General features: G+C 42.2%; 1 long non-coding RNA gene across 1 annotated transcript in view; it reads left to right on the forward strand.

The window, feature by feature from the left end:
- Positions 1-883: 883 nt before the first annotated feature.
- LOC149524642 (uncharacterized) overlaps positions 884-23,225 on the forward strand; it is a 34,577-nt gene continuing 12,235 nt past the window's right edge. Inside the window, exons 1-2 of the long non-coding RNA XR_016349044.1 lie at positions 884-988; positions 1,269-1,342. This is a non-coding gene — a long non-coding RNA (uncharacterized LOC149524642). The remainder of the gene's footprint in view (positions 989-1,268; positions 1,343-23,225) is intronic.

Raw genomic sequence — 23,225 nt, forward strand, 5'->3', positions numbered from 1 at the left:
AGTAAGCAGTATGTGGCTACTATCTATAGGGTCCTTTGGTTGAAGCCCTTAGTAGGGGGCAGGTTTGAGTTCCCCCCACAGGTAAAGTGCCATAAACCCCAAAAGCTGACAGGCATTCTGAGATGCTCAGGAAGTGAATGCCTCATTACATGCCCTTGTGGTTCTATTCAGGTCAGACTAACTGCAATCTGTATTTGAAACATTTACATTGAAAACACTTCCAGCTGATTCCTCAATCTACATATGGAAAATGTATATTGAGGACAGAATAAAGGATAAATGCCACATAATTTAAAGGAAATGCAGCCTTCCTTTTTTTAAGCACTAAAATAGTGAAGAAGAAAACATTGGTCTTGCTGTGTCTTTCTTCACAGCAAATATCTGGCTAGTGTTCATAATTCACCGGATGATGATGCTAACTATAACCAATATATGTTGCAGGAGTATGGATAGTAAATCCATTACTAAAACTATACTGAGATTTACTCTTATAGCGATAAACTAAAATATAGGACTAAATTATTACTGTTTGAATGTAATCATTAAAATATAAATCACCAAATCTGGTGCAATAACTTTAGCTTTTGTAGCCTGTTCCCTTTAAAAAAAATTGTTCTGTTTCCTCTCCCTTGTATTTCTTATTTCTTCGGGATTCTTTAGCTAGAAAACACAGTCCCTACAAGCACAAGCTTGAAACGGGACTTGCCCATACTCATGTAACTGACACTTCTGCCTCAGGTAATTTTGGAATATTCCATGTTAAACTATAAATTATCCTAAAGTAGCACTAATTTATTTATTTTTGCCACAAATAATTACTATAACTGTCAGGCTTCTTGGATGTTGTTCTAGGAATCTTTGTTCCTGACCACCCTCTGCCTCACTAGCTATGCCTAATGAAGCAAGAGGCAGATTGGGCAGCAGAGAGTGGAGATGTGGTTTGAGAGACAGGAAGTGTGACGGGAGCACTGAGACATGAAGTGTTGAGGTGGTGTATCCTTAAATTTCACCATAAATACAACACAAAAAATGCACTCATGTATGTAGGTTTCAATTTACAATTGCTCAAAATCTGGTTAATGTTTGCACAAGTGTGATAGCATAGACTAACAATAAATAGAACTCCTAAACTGTACAGCAAAACATATCTGGTAGCTACCATATACAGTCTGATACCTAAATATGCAAAATGTAACTTATGAAAACCACACAATTTTATATTAATCAAAGCATATCAGCATAACCAAACACATGGTTTGTGTTCACAGGTGCATTGGTGGTTCTGTGAAAGGAAGGTGATGAAATTTGAGAATGGGAAATGGAATTATATGTCGATGAGGTGGTAAGTGGCTTAACTGCTTTTTTCCTTGCCTATTTGATTAGGGATAAGATGTCTAGAAATCTTATCAGAAAATTTGTTTTTGTCCATTCTTAAAATTTCTGCTGCTTTAACGAGGCTGGCAAAATGCCCTAGTGTTAACTCAGTTATGCCAGAACAATTTATTCCATTTTGGAAACCAATTTAAACTACACAAATATAACTTAAAAAACAACGAATAGTCTAGTTGCACCTAAAAGACTGACAGAACATGTAGATGCTATGATGAACTTTCGTGGGCACAACCCACTTCTTCATAACCCTTCTGAACCCTTCTGTAGAAGTGGTTTTGCCCATGAAAGCTCATGATACCATATACAAGTTTTGTTAGTCTTTAAGGTGCTACTAGACTATTTGTGGTTTACATTTTTCTAGTTAGACTAAGCTGGCTACCCCTCTAAAGCTTTATTCTAGTATAACTGGGCTTTTACTGGCAAATTTGTTGGTATAAATGTCACACTCCTAACACAGTTGCTGATTATACACCAGCCCTTAATGATTTTTGGGTAAAGGATGTAACACAAACACTTTTATATGTGTATTCCATTAAAAACTGTGTTAAAAGACAATTGCCTTTGCGTGATTAAGCACTCAGAAGGCAGGAAATAATATTTGAGCTCACACATGCAATCTTGAGTATATGGACTATAATATTTTTCAAATGGACTGCTTTTTTGTTTTTTGTTTTTTGTTTTTTTACAAATGTAGATGCATACATATAATTTTGTATTAAACATTCCTTGAAAATCATCTAGATTTAAAACAAACAAAAGGAAGTTTTTCTTCACTGAGAGCACAGTCAACCTCAGGAACTCCTTGCCTGAGGATGTGGTGAAGGCTAGGACTTTAACAAGATTAAAAGAAAGAGCTAAATTCATTCATAGAGGTTAGGTCCATCAGTGGCTATTGGCCAGGATAAGTAGGAATGGTGTCTCTAGCCTCTGTTTCTCTGGAGCTGGATAACAGGGGAGGCATCACATGAGGATTACTGTTGTTTTCCCTCCCTCTGGAGCATCTGGTGTTTGCCACTGTTAGCAGATAGGATGCTGGGCTGGATGGTCTGGTCTGACCCAGTGTGGCCATTCTTATGTTTGTTTGTCTTATGTTCTTATGTAGACACAAAATGAGTCAATTAAGCCTTAAACAGTTGAAAGAAAAATGTGTGTGGTATTGTATTAATGGAGAGTGTGTGATAATGTCCATTATTGGAGAGTGATCCATATGTATGAAGGGGAAGAGTTACACTGGCACGTGCAGCCTTAACTATGGTTTTGGATGCTTCACTGTGTGACCTTAAAGTTCTTCTAATGTGATTTGAATGGAATGTCCAAGGCGGCGGTTTTGAATGAAGGGATATCACTTTCCTGTGGTGTCTACCCATTTTTTCTGTCATTCACTTTGTATCATCTGTAGGAAGGAGTCCCTATTGTGCATGTTAAAAATGGCACCATTTAACCATGTAAGATTTAGAGGCTTTGTGTCAATGAATGAGATTTTAAGATCTCCTGAGGAATTCTGCCTTGTTCACTTTGTTCTTTACAGGGAAACACACAGAATGAGCTGAGAGCTCCTGTGAAGCCTTTCCTCATTAACAGTACAAGGTGCACAGCAAGGCAAGGCCAGGGTGTTTGTAGATAGGGAAAATAATTATTTTCAGAGACTATGAATGAAACTGTTCAGATAGTTCTATTACTTGTATCTGCAGGGCTGAGGACAGAAATACTGAGCTCCTGGGAAAGGTGAGGGGTATGTCTCTGAGCCCTTCCAGAAGGGGCTGGGCCTTGCAGAAAGGGAATAGCTAGAGGACTGCACCTTCTGGGGCTCTGGTGATGATTTAAAGATCCCATAGCTCTGGCTGCTGCTGCATTCCCCAGTCCCTTTTAAATTGCTGGGTCCCAGGGAAGCTGCCTCCTTTGTCCCCCAGCCCTGCATAATCTGGTACATATTCATAAATAGAAAATTATGGGCTAGGTTCCACTGTACTGCTGGCAGATCCATTTGGCTTTCAGCAGCTTTATTCAGCCTTGCGTGATCTACTTATGCAACATAATAGCATTATGGCCACTTGTTTTCTTTGAATGCATCCACATTTTTTTACTACAATTATAGCTATTGTCTATATATATCTCTGTGTACAGTACAAGTCATTTGATAATCACTTTAAATTTGTAATCCTATCCAACCTTTTAACTTGGGTGGATGGAATAACTAGGCACCATGTGGCTTATCTCAGACTAAAGATTGTATTTTACAACACTGGTTTATCTGTGGAAATATGTTACCTTGCAGACAGCTGTCATGCAAATTGCTGTTTATTAGTACAGCTATAGAAACTTGTTGGGAGGCACTTGGATGGCAAGTTTGTCTTTTTAATAGCCCAACTTGACATTATCATAACCAAATGCTGCACCCCAATGCTAACACTGATGCTAGAGTAGTTGAGGTCATTTAACACCTCTGAGAAGCAGGCCTTAAATTAAGGGAGTGCTATAGCATTATTGAAATTAGAGTTTTTCAACTGTTTTCCAATGAAGCAGAAGCTAGCCCTGCCTATGATTTCTATTAAAATTAACTGAAAATAACCAGATAGAAAACAGTGCAAATGTTCATTTGTCTTTGAAGTTGCAAAATTTCCCTCCCCAGCTAACTTCACCTTCAGGTTGTGGCTTGCAGAGACGTCAAGGATTGATTAAGCATGGAGTGCAGCTACCACCTCCCCTTCACAGGTGCTTCTAGCAGATCAGGGTTGAAATCCTGGTTCTTATTAAATCAATAGTTTTGTTATTGACTTCACTGGGTCCAGGATTGCAGTGGGAAAATTCATATTGCAGCTTCCAAACAAGTTATCTGTAGAAAGGGAAGGCTTTGGTCTCCAGAACTTCCAGGTTAACACCTTTAAGAAACAATAAATTGCATTTTCCCCTCTGTGTTCAGTCTCCCCTTCCCTCCTCAGTCAATATGGTAGCAGCTTTGCTGTGCTCATTACGAAGTTAATACTAGCTGGAAATCTGCAAAAAAATTATACAGAGTAGATCTACATTCCCCAGAATTCAATTTCTGTAAGCATCTCTTAAAGTCATTTATCTGTTAGTATCTGATGCATTGTAGTATTTTTCTATAACCAACACTTTCTTTGCTCCTTAGTTTCTCCTTGTGAATTCTCTTGTGTGACTAGCAAGTACTTAATTCCTACTGTTCAAGTTTTTCCAAGAGAACAGCTGTCAATATGATGACTTTCAAAGGATAAAATACACTCCTTGTGCCTGCAGCTGTTGGCTTTAATCAGCATTTAGACAAAGGGACCACACCCAAAAAACTGATTATTCACCTTGGAACCCAGAATCTGTTGCTGAACCAAAACACCCAAAACAAATAGAAAAGTTTGCATTGCTGTCTCAGCCTCAGACGTTGTCATTAACAGCCCCCCCCACTATGTTGTTCACTCTTGAACTGAGAGAGAAATAGTAGCGATACATCACATTTTGATAGAAATCTCAATCATACAAATACAAGTAAATCTTGGTTTTAGAGTATGGGTGTTGAAATTGTACAGAATTGAGTAGGGGATCAGGGCCAGATCTCATTGTGCTGATAGGAAGCCTGGGAAGCCCTGTTCCAGAAATGCACAATGCCTCCCAAAGCCCCTGGAGAGCATAGCTGCTGGGCCTGTCCTTCCAAGACTCAGCTTTTCTCTCTGTGCTAGCCAGTCAAGGGAGAAGGTAGGTTCATGCCTCTTGTGGGGTGGTTCTATGACCCAGCAGACTCTGACAGTGAGCAGTGCTTATTCTCAAGACATGGACATGCTCCCTCACCAGGAAGCTCTACTAGCTGGAACACGTGTGTGTATGTGTGTGTGTGGTTAGAAGAGCTCAGAAGCATGGTTACAACTACTCTCTATACCCTTATAAGATGGTTTATGCTCCAACAGAGGATAGCTGGCTCCCTGTGTCCACTATGCTCTTGTACTTATATAAGGACTTAATAGGGGATTTCTGATGTGCTACTGTGCTCCTTACAGCTCCTTAATGGTTGGCCCACCTGTCAACTGGCATGGATTTTTAAGAGCTGAAAGTCTGATTATAGACTCAAGGACCTGGGAGATGTTGCGGGAGAGGAAGAATTTGTAAGAGTAAGCAGGCTTCAATGGAAATTCCAGTGCTGTTTTGGTTTTTCAAAGACCTGAGCCAAGAGCTTTCCAGAGAGGATAGGGCAAGTATAACCTCACTTTTCTGTGTGCAATGAACAGAACAAGATGTCCTTAGTCAAACATATTATGTATTCCCTTATGTGCATGTACTAACCTCTCCCAGATCTGCTAATGGATGAATAATAGATTAAAGAAAGCTACGAAGCCCATGACTACTAAAATTTATCACTAGTCTACCCATATATTTTGCCAAGGATAAAATTTAGCCCATGGTTTTACAGAAATTACACAGTGTTTTAGCTTACTTCAGGGTCACAACAATACCAGACGGTGCTCATGGTTGTTGTGTTTGATAGTCTCAATTTAGCATGCAACTATCAGCCTCTCCTTGGGCTTCCTCTTATAGCTTCAGATTTTGGCTGAAGAGGAAAAGTTATTTTAGTAATACAAAATTTAATGAAAAAATTCCATTAAGCTTCATAGAGAATAACCTCTACTATAGAATTCTAAATCATATTAAGTTCTGTGAGTTAGCCTAAAATGTTTTAGAAAGCATATCACTAAAATATTGTATAGGTTTTTCAGAGGAATTTCCCCAGAACCATGTTTTAGAATGCTTGTTATTGATAAAGGAATTGCATGTGAAACAATGTTTGACAACTTGAGCTCTTGAAAGCTGGAAGACTAGAGGCAATCATGGGCTAAAATGGCTTTCCCCCAAAGATAGAAGTTGCAGAGAGAATGAGAACCTTGTATAGTTGCACAACCTTCACTGTTAAGCTGTTGGGCTTACTTATATGAAATTTCTATTTCAAAATGAACCTATCCTTCAGCAGACAATTCTGTGATCCACCATTAATGATTGTCTGGGGCTTGTGCACTTATAACAGAATGATCAGTAGATTACACCATTAATATATGAACTCATCTATGCTATTGTACATTATGCAACTCTTGTATATAATGTACTTTCTAGACAATGTTCCATTGAAATGCAAGCATGGTGAAATCTATAAACCCTATGAACTAATTTTATAACTGAGACTTTATGAAAGTTACAGAACAATGGCATTATTTAAGAAGATATGCAAGCAACATATGCAGACTACAAATCACTAAATAATTTCTTTTTCATGTCCATTTAATTTTTTCTACATAGTATTTTGAAAAAACCATAAAGCTATTGTAGAAATACCCAAAATATTGGGGGAGAAAAAAACCTGACTTTAAAACAACTTTGTTTTCAAATCAATTTATTTATGGACATCTTCAAAATACACAGTGGTAACCCTTAAAAAGATAACTAAATCTTTTAAATGACCAGTATAGGCACCAATACTGCCCCATTCCTTCCTTGTCATGGATAACCTGCAGAGCATTAGCTGTGGAATGGTTTTGATACAAAGGAATTTGGAGTAGAGGAGGAATTCTCTTTAAAGGGTGTTTAAATCCTCGTCTTTGTGGGGGCTCTGGTTATGTGGATGGGGCTGGTAATCTACCAGTCAATTTCTTCCAGATAACAGGGTGGTGAAGGAGATGCTCAACTTTCCTTCTCCTCTGCTAGCAGGATGTGGGGAATATTCTACCTAAAAACCTCTGTGACAAATTGGTATTAAAGCTTGTTTAATGTAACAGCTGAACCTAGTAGACCTAAGCTATATATCAGAGGTTGCCAAACTTACTGACCCTCTGAGCCCCATATGACAATCTTCAGACATTCAAAAGCTGGGGCACTGGGTTTCAGCTTCTCTTTGTCTGAAGCCCCATGCTCTGACAGACAGGTCCCTCAGGTCTGAAGCGTTGAGACCCACCTCCCCACTGGGCAGAAGCCAGAGTTGACGTGTAAAGGGAAGCACGTGGAGGCACATGGCTCCCCAGATTTTGGCTATGGTTTGCTGGCCCTGCTTGGTCATGTGGTGCTGCCAGGGCCCCTCCCTGCATGACAAGCCATGTGGAGAAGCAGCGGCAAAAGTTGGGTGGAGCAGAGAGTCACTGCTTTTCCTCTGCCTTGCCATGTGAAGCTAAAACAGTGGCCCCTCCCTGCAGCTCCCAGTTGTCTGCCATTGCCTCTCCTTTGGGAGCTAACACCTAGGAACTGCAGGGAGGGGCCACAGTGGGTAAGAGGGTGGGCATGTCTGGTGGACAAATCTTTAAATTGTGTCCTTCCACTCTCAGGAGGTACCAACTGTCTCTGGCAAAAGCCTCTAATCCCACCCTCCCTGCCACAGTGCAGAAGCTCTGAGTTCCATCCCCTAGGCTGGTAGGCAGAATATGTACGGAGGCAGGGTCCACAAGCTGCCCTTTAACTGTAAAAGCTCACATGGTATGGCCTCCCGCTATATAACAGATATATGATTACATCATTAAACTGTCTTCTTTACAGTTTGTTCACAGGTGAGGAAATGCATAAAAAAATCTTGACAGGTAATAAATCCCAAACAGTTAATGTAGTTCACACTTTGGGGGTGGAGGGCAAGGAACAAATAGGTTTGACCTGCATATAGCCATCTCATCCTCAAAAAGTGTAGACATAATAATGATTTTTTCTCTGCAGAAAACCTTGATCCACATAAGTGAATGAAAAAACTGGTATCATTTTTCTGTCTGATTTCATTCCAAAAGGCAGGAAAGGAACTTTGGAACAGCTTTATATCATGATTCCCATGGGCAGTTGCTCATTTTATATAAATGGAGTAAGAGACATTCCCTAGAGGCTTCCCTAGATGAATAAATGTGTGGGGAAGTGTTTGGTTCTCTCTCTTCCCTCAGTGGGAAAGCCAGTCTCTTTTGTAACTGCAATGAAACCAGAGCAAGGCAAGCCCAGTATTGTCCATGCTTACCTCAGCGATGTTGAGACAGTAGCAAAAGTTGCTAAACCTGTCTGCTTTCCCATACTGCTAAGGTTCACCTAGCCTTATTATACCAACCTCACAATTAAACACAGCCATTTGGATGCATTGTTTTCTATGGTATAATAGAGGCTTCACTAATAGCATTGGTGAGTGCTAACCCATGTCTCATTTTTTCCCTCACTCCGTTCACCATATCATTGACAATTAAGTGTTCTTAATTACTCTACTCTAATGTCACTCTAGGGCCAAATTGAACTTTAGGTGGACAATCCCTGGGAAAAGATTAGGAGAGTGAGGAAACTGAAGCTCACTTTGCAGAGATTCTGTCAAATTGCCACCTCTGAGAAAATAAGGAGAGCAACTTTCAAACTCTGCAGATTCCAGGGACCCATAGAAAAAGAATTCCACTATTCTAGTGGGTCCAATTGTCCATGTTGCCCCTCGAGCAGTATGTCTCCTGCAGGAGCTACACAGCATCCCACAAAGGTACATAACTCTTCCCTTCTCGTAAACTGAAATTGGTGGTGTTCAGTGACAGATTCATGAACACCTGCAGCCACTCAAATAGTTATAAATAATGATTAGAGATCAGAGACCTAAGCACACATTTTTATTTGCTGATGTCTGCTTGGAATACCTCCAAATAAGTTTCCTTTTTTGCTCTACATGCTGTTTTGAGTTTTCATAATTTCCCACATCTATTGATCCAAGATCAAAACTTGCTGTGCTTCTGCCAACAATGTTTCTTTTAACACACTTTCTGATATTTCCACTCATAACTTAACCAACTCATTCTCTTTGAGCTTCCCCATCACCTCCCCAAGAAAATGAGAGCTTACATTTACTGCAGACTCAGCAATCTTGTTCTTCATCCAAAAACAGGAACATTGTCTGATGGGGAATAGTTCATCCCATTCTATATTCCAGTTTTGCTGCTTATTTCAAGGGCATCTCCTAAATTGTTGGAGCCTAGTAGCATGAACATACTGTCTGCTCAATGAGCTTTCCCATTTATGGCTAGATGCCAGTCTTGATTGCTATATATTAACTCTTGTCTACACTGGCCATTGCCTGTCTCCTATCAGTTCAACACTGAATTCTCCTCAGATAAAACTTATTAGGACTCTCAATTTCTGTCTTCCTGCTGCCAGCTTCTGAGTTTGAAAATGCTTTAAAATGCTGATTTCAGCACTCTCTAGATCCCACTGATTCTGCATGTAAATTCATGTATGTGCCTCCTGCACACAGAATTTGACTGAAGCGACAGTTTTAAATACACTTGGCCTCTGGCTCAAGTCCTACATGTGGGCACCAGGTTTGTATAAGTTTGGTAGTGCACAGAATCGATCCAAGCAGATCGAGGCAACTGCCCCAGGCCCTGTGCTTTGGGGGCTCCATGGATTCAGAGTGGCCTGGGAAGCTGGGTGGCCTGGGTGTGTGTGTGCCAGCAACCATGAACAACCTGCCCCCACCAGCTCCTGGTGTCACTTGGAGGAGGGGGCAGAAGCTGGAAAGAGATGGGGCAGAGGTTTGGGGGAAAGGGTAGGAAGCAGCAGACAGGGGAAGGGTTTTGTGGGGAAATGGTGGAATGGAGACCTGGCAGGGGTGGAATGGGACAGGAACAGGTTGGGTGAGTTGGGGCCACATTGCTCACTGCTGCTGGTGCCAGCCTCTTCACCTTCTCCCTTGCTAACTCCACATGCTGCCCTGGACCCCTGCCCTCCTCCTGAAGCACAGAATGGATGGATCAGCTCTGAAAATACAAGCCAAAACATTGGTGGCACCAGTGCCACAATCCTGAATATAACTCATTACCTGTGCACTCCTACAAGGTCTGTAATGACTCTTCGTGGGGGTAAGAATAGGAAAAAGGGGACAAAATGTCTCAAAGTTACAGGGCCCTGCAAAGTATTTGTGTGTTTCCCCTTGGATGTATGTGGGTGAACAAATGTTAAATACCACACAAGTTAGTTTTTGTAACTATACTGACACATACTCCACCTCTGACTGGTTTTTCTCCTTATTTTCTCTCTTTGCCTTCCTACTTCCTTCTCCCACACATAATTAACCTTTTTTACACTCTAGTAGAAAAATAGTAAAGCATTACTGATAGCATTCTTCTGGAACTCAGAGGTATCGATCAGACTCCCATAGTGCTAGAGCAGTGTAGGCAATCCATGGGCTGGATCCAATCCAGCAGGGTTAGCTCCTGGCAGGCCCCCACTGCTATATTTACCTGCCTGTCCACAGATAATGGCAGTCACAGCTGCTGTTGGCTGCAGATTGCCATTCCTGGTCAATGGGAGCTGCAGGTAAAAAATGGGATAGTTAATATAAAACATGGCATGCCCGCATCTTGAATACTGCATACAGATATGGTCGCTTCATCCCCAAAAAGATATATTGGCAATGGAAAAGATTCAGAAAAGGGCAAGAAAAATGTTTAGGGGTTTAGAATGGGTACCATATGAAAAGAGATTAAAAAGACTTGGACTTTTCAACTTAGAAAAGAGGAGACTAAGGGGGAATATGATAGAGATCTTTAAAATCATGACTGATGCAGAAAAAGTGAATAAGGAAAAGTTATTTACTTATTCCCGCAATATAAGAACTAGGGCTCACCTTATGAAATTAATAGGCACCAGGTTTAAAACAAACAAAAGGAAGTTTTTCTTCACTCAGCACAAAGTCAACCTGTGGAACTCCTTTCCAGAGGATGTTGTTGTAGCCAGACAGAAACTGTCCCCCCAACTCCTCTCCTCCCTATGAAACTCTGTCTTCAAAAGCTCCAGGGCCTCCAGAGGTGCTAGAATAACTATGGCCCTGGATGCTAGACAGAAACCAGATAACAGCAGCAGTTGGGCCAGCAGATGATCGAGGCCTCGGGCTGCCCTTGGCTGGTACCAGTAATTGATACGTCTCCATGCCGTCCCAGAAGAGGAATCTGCCGCCCCATCAGAAAAGAATGTCTGGCCCTAATGATTTAGTTACCTCCACCTCACAGGTGCAAATTAAGCTTCCCTGTGGGAATGGGCGTCACAAAGACGTTCCAACTTAATTGGCATTTTAATGACAAGAGAAGTGTCTACGTGACCACAGGAGTATAAAGTGGGGCCCTGTACCCCACTCTAATTGGAGATCCAATCATATACCTGCTGGTCAGGCAGTCTTGGACCCCTGAGACTTTAGGGAAGCCTTCGTCTCGTACCAACTGCTTCCCATTGGGATTGAGAGGAACACTGGCTTCTCCGGAGTAAAGATTGCAGGGGTGAGAATATACCTGCTAGGTGTCTATTTTGCATGCATTCAATAAGAGCTCAGAGAACCAAAAGGGTTCCACGGTACCTTTAAGTGACTTTTATTGTATTTTTCTGTCTTGTCTTTGTAGTAGCTGTGTTATCTGTTACACATCAGTAACATTTAACAGCTAAGCTTACCTTGTAACCATAAAATAGTAACTGTTTAAACTTTAACTTGACTCCTGTTGCTGTAACAGAACCAAACACAATAAAAAAGAACGATAGCTGGTTTGGCTATCTTGCCACAGTCAGGGGGTAAACGCAGTAAGAGCTGAGCGTTAAGTTGTGCCGCTTCCATGGGGCAGACTCTTGGGGCACCTGTCAACCTCCCTGGCTGCCCGCTGGGAGGGGACTTTGTCCTAGCTGTTAAAGACTCGCGTGTGATAGGGCTCACAGACCACTCATTACCCCGGCCACCGGCTGACAGTTGTGAAGACTAGAACTTTAACAAGGTTAAAAAAAGAGCTAGATAGGTTTATGAAGGTTAGGTCCATCAATGGCTATTAGCCAGGATGGGTAGGAATGGTGCCCCTAGCCTCCATTTGTCTGGAAATGGATGACAGGAAAGGGATCACATGAGGATTATCTGTTGTGTTCTCTCCCTCTGGGGCATCTGGTATTGGCCACTGTCGGCAGGTTTAGATAGACCATTGGTCAGACCCAGTATGGCCATTCTTTTGTCTGCATCACTTCCTGCTGCTCCTATTGACTAAGAACTGTGATCCATGGCCAATTGGAGCTACAATCACCGGTACCTGTGGCCATTCAGGTAAATACAGCAGCAGTGGCCCACCAGGGGCTAACCCTGGCAAACTGCTTTTGAGTGATTGCCCACCACTGTGCTAGAGGATATGAAAACACATAGAAGAAAAGAAAGACAACATCTGTGCTCTGAAGAAATTAAAATCTAATATTAATAATTGACTGAGCCACCCATTATAGAGCATTGTATAGTTTCAGATCCTTACATTGTGTGTTATAACAACCTTTATTTTCAAAGGGTTAGCCAAGTTAGTTTGTAATTTTGAAAAACAACAAGCAGTCCTGCCCCTCTATTTTGGTGGTCCTGGTTATAAACCTCACAACTGAACAACAGAGGAGGGAGGAGAGAACCCACGAAGACAAAAAAAAAAAAAAAAAAAAAAAAAAGAAGGCCAGCACTGCATCTACTGAAGCAAAAACAATCCAAACAAATCACAAAGTCTTTGTGATGCCCTATTGGATATAACCATGGTAAATGACTTTAACGGTATCAGTTTTGGACAGAGATACAAATATTTAACATTTGTATTATGTTTCATCCATAGAACTCAATGTGCTTTACATTCCAGGCAAGGAAACTATGGCTATAATCTGAAGCCAGAGAAACTCAGAGTAGCAATAAAGTGCAATGTTTTGACTTGATTTTTGCATGATTTTTTTGAGGGAGGGGGCTTTGTAGATTTTTTTTTTAACAACTTACCAGGGAAATGATCTTTTTACCTGAAGTATTTAAATCAAGATTGTCTTTCTAAAAGATATCATTTAGCTCAACCAAAAGTGATTGGTAAAGTCCTTTGACCTGAGTTGGGCAGAAGGCTAAACTAGACTGTCATAATAGCTCCTTTTGCCCTAGCATCTGATTCTGTAAAACTATGAATAAGTGATTGCCCAACATCACATGCTGAACCAATGGCAAGACCAAGAATAGAACTTCAGTCTCTCAACTTCCATTCCAATTCCCTGTCCACTGGATCATGTTATTTCAAGCAGAAGAAAAGAACTCTTTTGAAATGTATATAACAAATATGAATGTTAGAAATCTATTTTCTTACTGAGCCAATATTTCTGTTAATTGTTATCTACCATACTGGACATCTGGGATGGTAAAGATTTTGAATGGTGCATTAAGCTGTTCAGTTACCCAGTGTGAATTCTGTTTTGCACTCACAGTCCTGAAAACAACAGCTTTAAATGATGCACACTGGAGAAATGGAATTTTGTATTCTGTGTGGACACACACCCAAGTCATATATCCACTAGAGACATTGGAATACTGTAATGGAATGCTAAACTATATTACAGGCAGTCCCCAGGTTACGTACAAGATAGGGACTGTAGGTTTGTTCTTAAGTTGAATCTGTATGTAAGTCGGAACTGGCGTCCAGATTCAGCCGCTGCTGAAACTGACCGCCAGTTCTGACTTACATACAGATTCAACTTAAGAACCCCAATCGTCCCCAAGTCAGCTGCTGCTGAAACTGATCAGCAGCTGATTCCAGGAAGCCTGGGGCAGAGCAACTCTGCCTCGGGCTTCCTGTAGTCAGCGCTGGTCAGTTTCAGCAGCGGCTGACTTGGGGACGCCTGGGGCAGAGCAGCTGGGGTGCTGCTGGGTTGCTCCAGTAGCACCGCTCCTCGCTCCTTGGCACTACTGGACCAACCCAGCAGCACCCCAGCTGCTCTGCCCCAGGCGTCCTGATTCAGCCACTGCTGAAACTGACCAGCAGCGGCTGAATCAGGACCTGGGGCAGAGCAGCTGGGGTGCTGCCGGGTTGGTCCAGTAGTGCCCAGAGCGGCGCTGCAGGACCAATCGGCGCCCCAGCTGCTCTGCCCCAGGGTCCACAACAAAAGCCTGGTCTGCTGGGGGGGGGGACATACTAGCTGCGCACCCCCCAGCAGACCAGCTACACAGGGAGCAGAGCTGCAGCGGCAGCGGGGTGCCGCGCCTCTGAGGCTTTGCTCTGGCAAAGTCTCAGAGGCGCGGGACCCCGCCTCGGCTGCTGCTTCAGTCCCGGTGCCCCTGGTCTGCTGAGGACCGTCTCCAGCAGACCAGGGGCACCGGGACTGAAGCCGCAGCAGCGGCGGGAACCAGAGCAAAGCCTCAGAAGCGCGGGAACCCGCCGCTGCTGCGGCTTCAGTCCTGGTGCCCCTGGTCTGCTGGAGACGGTCTCCAGCAGACCAGGGGCACCGGGAGCAGCTTACAAATGGGGCTTTCTCGCCCCGGAGCTCGCAGGCAGCAATCCGCCACCTTGACCTCCGGGGCAAGAAAGCCCTGTTCGTAAGTGCGGAATAAGTTGGAGCCGTGTAAGTCGGGGACTGCCTGTATAGTGGTCAGCTACAAGGTAGCAATGTGTATAAAACCCTATTTAAGCTAACTTCAGTCATACCCGAAAGAGCATGAAATGGAATGGTCTTTCAGTGAACACATTTCTTGCTGAGAAGCAAGCTCCGTAGCCAGTCCATATCTTGTACACTTGACATGGTATCAGAAGTAAACTATGGCCAAAGGAGTATAGAAATGAAAAGAAAACAGCTTCAAAGGTTGCAAGATCTCATCAACAAGTCATGTTTCAATGCCCTAGAGAACTTGAGCTTTTGACAAAACTTCAGAATGGACAGACTGGAAGCAGGATTGCATTGCAAACAGGTTCTATGAGGAAACTGGAGCTATATCAGTATCTTTAGTTTATGCTATGGGGAAGCTAGCAGAGCATATCTTCACATCCTTTAACTTTATAGAAGAAACTCAGCACCTTTTCCTAATACACTGTGTGATTTGTTTTTCATACTTTATAACTTACAGAAATGTGATTTATGAAAGATCCTGTTTTCACCAGAGTATTCAAGAAACAAAGGGAAACGTTGAATGTGTTATGAAAGCTCTGTTCTCATTGGCTCAGCACTGTTTGTGGGGAATGCAAAACATGAAACAATCAGATCAATTTATTAGGTTAATGGATGAAAAAAATTAAGAGTAGCTACAATTTTACCACTACTATGCAGAAATGAAAGCAGTCTGAATTAGTCAAACGGAACAAAATCAGAAGCAACTTGAAAAGTCTGTGCTTAGCCTGGAAGCTATAAACAGGCACGCATAAGAGTGTAAGTTACACCCTTTCTCCTTGGCTCAAAGATCTCCCAGCCTATGAAGCTCAAATTCAAACCTACTTGCAGAAGGAGCAGGAAAAAATCATATGCCAAGGGATGATGCATGTCCAGCAAAAGGGACACAATGTACTAATGCACCAAATATAGACATTTCACATCTGTTTGCTGTATCAGAGTAGCTGGGGACTTGACTTTTATAGGGGACACATTTCAGAAACAATGACTCTTGACTATCCCTTGTTATAACACAGAACTTGGCTGAAGAATGAAATTGAATTTTCATGGCAAGACTATTGACTTGAAAGTTGACTTGGGGGCTGTTGTCAGTGATCTCACAGGGGACTTGCTGTCATCTTCATCCCTTCCTAATAGTGAAGTCACTGGAAATGGCTCTAAGTAGCCTTGGAAATATTCCAAATTGCACAGGCCAGCGTACCATCAATACAACTCACAAAGACAAAAGATCATGCACACCAGTTCTTGCCTCTACCCACCGCCCTGATACAGAAGCAACAAAGCAGAGTGGGGGAATTGTGAGGGTTAACTGATGAACTCACTCTCATTAGTTAACCATGTAGACAGGTACATGTTCACATCCCTACATGATAGAGCATTAAAAAGCATTTACACACCAGATCTATTTACTATATCTTTTTCAGAAACAAGTTCTGTAGCCAGTCCATATCTGGTACAGAAACATTCGTGTGTAGTGTAGAAAATGCAGTTACAAAACCAGTCAGGTCTTTCTTGCTCAAGTGCACTGAAGTGGTATCCAGGGTTAGACATAGAGTGAGGCCTTGGTTTTGTTTAATATAACGTTTTGTTTAAAAACTTCTTCAGGTTTTGGTATTTTTAGAACTCTACTCAAGACCAGAACCTAGAGTCTCTCAGACTTCCTTCCTCTTGGCTCACAGTTAAAACTCTGTCAGAAGCTTTGTCAGAAAACTACTAAGCACTCTGCATGCTTTCTTGGCATGTAAGGACTCTCACTAGTTAGGAGCTGAGAAGTGCGAAAGCTGCCAATTCTTAGGCATTTATTAGTTTCACTTCTTTTGTCTAAGTGTGAGACTTGCAGGAAAAAGGAAGCTATGTGAGTCTCTGCAAAAAAATTAAAAAAAACTTTTAAAAACATGGGCACTTTTTAAAACAATTTACTCAACAGGTGTCTTGTTCAATCTCCAGTTACTGTGGCAACCTTGTGTTCCATCTGCTAGATGAATGCTGCAGTGGCATTTGAAAGATATATAGAAGAAAATGGACACGTGTACCAGAAAAGGCACTTTTCAGCCATCATCCTTTAAATGTTTCTAGAGACGGTCTTTAACACTCTTATATTTTTCTACATAAAATTGTAAACTATGCTCTATTAACAATGAGGGCATTTACATTGAAATAATTAACACTTCATTCCCTCCATATGGTGCTAAAGTTTTTGGTCAAATCTCCACAAGTCTTAACTTTAAACCTTCTTTATGTAACCAACAGGATGCTATGGAAAAGTCAAGTATTCTGCATTCCATCCCACTTCTCTTCCTCTACTCTCTTATACTTGGCCTTTGTAGTCTTCTGTATTTTTTCCTGATCTTCTTTCACCTACTAACATTAGGCTAAGTGAAAAAAATTCTCTACTGTTCCTTTTGCAGCACCGCTGGTTCATTCCTTGGTTGCTGGTCTGACATCAGCTTGTAGAGGTTTTCCTCCAGCCATAATGAAGAGTGGCTGAAGCTCTAGTAGATGGTATCATGAGCTTTTGTGGGCACAGACCACTTCTTCAGATGACCGGAGATTTGAGTTTAGGATATGCAGCATTAGGATATCCAACATTTTTTATTTTGGGTCTGCACATCCTAAACTCAAAACTCCGGTCATCTGAAGAAATGGGCTGTGCCCACGAAAGCTCATGATACCATCTACATGTTTTGTTAGTCTATAAAGTGCTACCCGACCATTTGTTGTTTTTTAAGTTTATCATGTACAGACTAACTTGGCTACCCCCTGAAGCTTCTGAAGCTTCGGTGTTCCTCAATATTTAATATGTTTGTCCTGTTGATATCTGAGGAGAGCTTCACCTCCGTTCCCTCTTGAGAACAAGCAAGGAGAAGAAAGGTATTGTTGCCCAAGCCCCAGTAGAGAAATATCACTGAGAGAGTATTAATGTGGCTTCCTCTCCAATTCCTGCAGCATTTCTGGGAGGTAAGTCTTCAGTATAACAGTCCTTATATCCATCTTTGGTTCTCAGTTAGCAAATTCTATGTGTTTTTCAGATTTTAGTACTGGTGTTTCAGAACTTTAGTCATACAACCAACTAAATGTTCATAAAACTTTAAATTGAACGTTACCAGTTTCCAAATTCGAAAAGGGTTATGTTGAGTTATTAAAAAAATAGTTCTATCTTTGCCAGAGAAAGAAAAATGCAGTTTCCACATGACTGCTCAGTTGAAGGGCAGGAGGAAAGGGAAGCTATTTTTCAATCAGATATAGTAGTTAGAGCACCTTTTTGATGTAACAAGAGCATATAGGATTACCTTTATAGGAACACAAAACCCTGAGCATTTATGCAAAATTCTTGGTAATGTTTCTGACAAAACAGAATGTTGGAGCTGTTATGTAGGCTTCATTAGAGTACAAATTTTCATTAACATTTTGTGCTCTTTCCCTCTGCTGTGGATTGTGCAGTGGATTCATGTAGTTGAAAAAGAACCTGAGGAGGAAAGTCTGGTAAATAACTTATAGTGACTGACTCACTAGCTGCATTTAGCCTATTTCCATTGGCAAATTATCTCTCCTAGCTTTCTGCCCTCTTTAGACTCCTGAAAAAGTCTATCTATGGCCACATCTTCCATGATCTATGTCAGATCCAACTTCTTTGTTTTCATCAATACTGTTGAAATTCTAGTGTTAATTAGATTGGTAAATGGGATCAATGACAAGAACCCCCTTTTTTTCTCTCTGTACGTTGCATAGAAAAATGGGCCTCTGATCCTGAAGTAATATAGGTAATTAATCTACAAACTGAGATTGTTTTATAAATTATTTGCATAAAATATTCATTGAGCAATTGCAAAACAAATGTTAGCCTTTAGTTCTTCTTGAAACTCTTGCTTTACCTACATTTTTGACTTGTGCTTTAGCTGCCGAAGTCATATGGTGGCATTTCTGCTTCCTGACTGGATAACAGAAAATGCAATTTATATAAGAGCCATGTAGGAGTCAACTATTTATAATGTGTGATCCCTCTGTATATGCATTCTTCTACAATATTGCAAAGTTTTGTTTAAATTACTGTTAGGTAGGAAAAGTCAGAAGTCTTTCTGCATTAGTTCAATCTAGGTTATTCTCACCCATCGAACATCTGCTTTTGAATTATTTCTTAGAAGTATCAGGCTGGACCTGATTAAATGAATCACTAATTTTGGACAATGTGTCTATTTTTCCTTTGCTCCTTGTTAATAGCATACCTGAATAATTTTGTTTCTTTTTGCTAGAAACCCCTTAACGAATACAATTAGGAGGAGACAACTTTTTGCTAATATAATTATAAAAAGACAATCTTCACAGCCTTTGGCTTCCCCAACTGCTGGGGGGGGGGGGGGGGGGAGAATCAATGGGACGCATATCTCCTTCCGTGCCCCAGACCACCAGGCCTCCTTGTACAGAAACTGGAAGGGATACTTCTTGGTCATCCTGCAGGCTGTGTCTGGCCACCGGGGCTGCTTCCTGGACATTAACGTGGTCTGGTCCAGCAAAGTACAGGAAGAGTGGGTCTACTGCAAATCCTCTGTATGCCAGAGGCTGCATGCCTGGATTTTCTTCCCTGACCACCATATCAGGGTCAGGGATGTGGACATGCCTGTGTGCCTGGTGCGGGATGCAGCCTACCCACTACAGCCTGGCTCATGAAGCCCTACACGGGACATCTCAACCCCTCCCGGCAAGCCTTTAATGCCAGGCTCAGCTGATGTAAAATAAAAACACGTGTATTGCCAAAAACAAATTCTGTTTATTGAACATAACCAGGGTGGTGCGGGAATGAGGGGAGGTGAGCAGGTGAGAGAGGGGAGGGGGTAAACATGGGAGGAAGGAGCTGGAAGGCAGAGGCGAGGGGAAGAAGGGGGAAGAGAAGCTCAGGATTGGGGGTCTTGCTGGTCCACCTCTCTCCTAACACTGTGGATGCAGGGGCCTCGGCGTCCCCAGGGGGGAATGGGTATGGAGGGTGGGGCGGGTAGAGGGGGGGAGGAAGAAAGTGGGAGGGGGAGCAGGAGTCGGAGGAGGAGCTGTAGCTGGGGCAGCAGCTAGGGCTGCAGTGGCAGGAGATAGCAATCTCTGCACCAGGGTCTGCAGGTGATTGGAGATGGGCAAGCCCTGGGCAAGCATCTCCCGCCACAGCTGCAGGTTTTCATGCACCCAGGTGCAGGATCCCCAGGTGATGCCGCTGGTATTTCTCCTGGTTCTGGGTCAGCCTGCTGGCCCAGGTGCGGGAGGCTGTCCTGGGCAGAGTGGTGCATCCTGCACTCACAGCTGCTGAGGTTGTGGAGAAAGAAGAGAAGTGGTCTGAGAGGTCCAGGAAGGTGAGAAGGCATCTAAATCGGGCCTTCAGCCGGCCAAAGACACCCATGACCACAATGCGGGCCCTGCTGAGCCTGGCATTAAAGGCCTGCTGGGAGAGATTGAGGTGTCCCGTGTAGGGCTTCATGAGCCAGGGCTGTTATTTTGAAATAACTTTGCTGTGTAGACATACCCTAAGCTGCAACAAGTATTTTTTACCCTAAATTCAGATATATACACTTCTTCCCTTTCAATTAAAATATTACATATCTGGCCAAACAAGAGCTTGATATATGCTTTCAGTAGTGATTTTCAGGTGAGTAGATAGTCATTCTGTGATCTACAGACAATGATTCCTTCACCAGCACTTCCCTGCACTATACAATGTCTAAGTTGCGTCAGGCTTTAAAAAATTACTTAACACTAGCATTGCAGCTAATGGAGCAATCCAAAACCACTGTTGTTATTCATGCAAACTGTGCATGCATACCCTCTGTAATGCTGATTTTCCTGAAAGATGTGAAAACCTATTTTTTTGGCTAAGCATCTGAGACTAGAACACAATTCTGGAATAAATTATCTATAGCAAAATGGCTTCAGGTTAGACTTTTAAATCTTTAGGAAAGCATAAGGCAAATAATTTGCCCCTGAAATAAGCTGGGGCAAATAATTTGATTTTGAGAGATGTTTTCACATGCAATAGGGCTGGACATCATATCTGTACTTAGATAGCATCTGATGGGCCTGATTTTCCTTTCACTTACAAGGCTATCAATCTAGATTAATTTTGGAAATCAATGGGATTACATCCAGCATGAAACTGGTGTGAAAAGAGAATCAGACAATGAGTTCTTAAAATCAGATACTCCAGATTTTCACTATGATTTCTGTGACCATAGTCCCAGAACATGAAGTAAATATATGATAGATAAAAATTATCAATAACTGTAAAAAGTAAAGTATTTTTTGTACATTATAGCATTTCTCTGAAAATAATTTTGAGAAACATACCTCCCATTATAAAAGAAACAAAACATAATTTATACTGGCATAAACATAATTTATATGGTATGAGTTCCACCATAACAGAAGGAATTCAAGAAAGATTCAAAAGCACAGAAGGATTGAAGAAACCGCAGTTGACAAAGAAAGCAAAACTGTTTTAAAAGAATTGGGGCAAGTAGCATCTACCCAAGAAATAACAAAGAACGTAACGAAAGCAAAACAATATGCACACTCTGGAAGAAATGGTATTAAATGATGATGAAAATTAATCATTTAGTCTGTATCAGAGGCAGCAGCGTGAGGTTCCAGGCAGGAGCTGGTCCACGAGAGGAGCCAGTTTAAGAACCAGATCCCCTCATGGACCGGCTGCCTGAACCCTGTGCTGCTGCCTCTGTGCAGTGCAGGGTGTCTGCACCCCCTGTCTAGGGGAGGTCTGAGCTTCCGGACCCGGTGTGAGACAGAACTGAGCGAAGCTGCCTGCTCACCTGGCTCCTAATACACTTTAAGTGCAGAGCCACAGAGGGGGTAGGTCCCAGACCTGTCGTAAGCCAGGACTGAGCCAGGCTTGCTAAAAAAATGTACTGGCGGGGGTGGGGAGGAAGGGAAATGTGTGTAGTCTATAGCATTAACCTATAAGCTTTTGCTTATGTCCGAGACAGAACATCAGAAATGGCTGCCCGTCGCAGGGAGCCATAGCCTGTAATACCTCTGAGGCTGGTATAGGGGGCTCTGTCTGTGAGGTGGAGTGTTTTCCATATAAGGGCATGTAAATTAATAATCTTCCCCTGCTCGCTCCACCCATTGCAGTAACAGATCAGCCAGTGGGCTGACTGGTGCTCAGGCCTGCTACTCCACCCACTGCAGCAAAAAACAACCTATGGGGTGATAAGTTCACAGGCAATAAAACAGGCAGGCAGCCCCTCTCTCACTGGGGATTCGCATCGAGTGAACGCCTGGCCTGATCACCCAGACGCCTTGCACCTCCCGCTCTCGAGTCTTACTGAGTGTACTCCGAGTTGGTCGACCCGAGTGGAGACAGTTTATGAGCGTGTGACCGGTACTTGTGTTCTTGCTGTCTCCAGAACTGGTATAACACCCCCCCCCCCCCACCATCATCCCTATCCTAATTGATTTTTTAGTTGTCCTTATTGCTTGCCAAGTGACAGTGGCTAAAAAGTTACTAAGTTAGTTTATAAATAGTTGTGGTTTAGGTTTTTTACTGTTTCCTTGTATAAGTTGTATAAATAATCAGCCCTATGGACAATACCAGTGTTAATTCAACTGTTCCTAACCCCTGGGCAGTTATTGGAAATTATTGTGATTTAGAAAAGCCTCAGGGAATTGTTTTGTGTTGTCTGGCAATCTGTTTAATTTTTGTTCTGATGATTGTCTGGCGCCATCAAAATAAAATCAGTTTGTGCTTTTTGAAACCCCCAGTTGCGGTCTCATCCTTTCCGGCATCCCTTCGAACCTCGTGTATTACGGGGACTGACAGCTTATTGGTTAATCGGTTAATCAACTGCACTATTACATCCCTAGTTCTTGGAACCCAGAATTACATCTGCTTTCAGCAGTACTTGGGTGAATTAATCCTTGGCTGCCAGTGAGCTTCTAAGACTCCTTTCTACTGCTTTGGCCCTCTTACCCAGTAAAGATTTTGCTCTTTAGGTATATGTTTCTGCATGCCTCTCAGTCATTTTCCGCAAACATTCAGTGGCTTGGATTTTCCAATATCATAATTCACGAAAAACTTATGGTGTTGTTTAAAGTCTCACACATCAGTTGTTTTGGATGTGACAGAAGCTGCATCACCACAGATACCTAATGACTTTTGTACTGCATTAGAAGAGTCTCATCATTTTTTCCCTTATGGACAAGAATCACTATGGGCCCATTACTCCTTTTACCCCCTTGTTGGCCCACACTCAAGGCCTATGTGGACTCCAGACTCAAGCTTCTCTGAGTCAGTGAAAATAAATAAACCTCAAGGATTTAGTAACACTAAGCTGGTAGAAGATGTTCTTCTGCTATAAATGTCAGTTATGAATACAATTCCATCAGAAGAGGCGCATGAAGCAAAACTCCCAATTATGTGGTCCACCAAGTCACTGTACTAACATTTTGAAGTACAG

Source organism: Pelodiscus sinensis, chromosome 3 (genome assembly GCF_052426305.1).
Source record: "Pelodiscus sinensis isolate ZL-2025 chromosome 3, ASM5242630v1, whole genome shotgun sequence".
Classification (NCBI taxonomy): Eukaryota; Metazoa; Chordata; order Testudines; family Trionychidae; genus Pelodiscus; species Pelodiscus sinensis.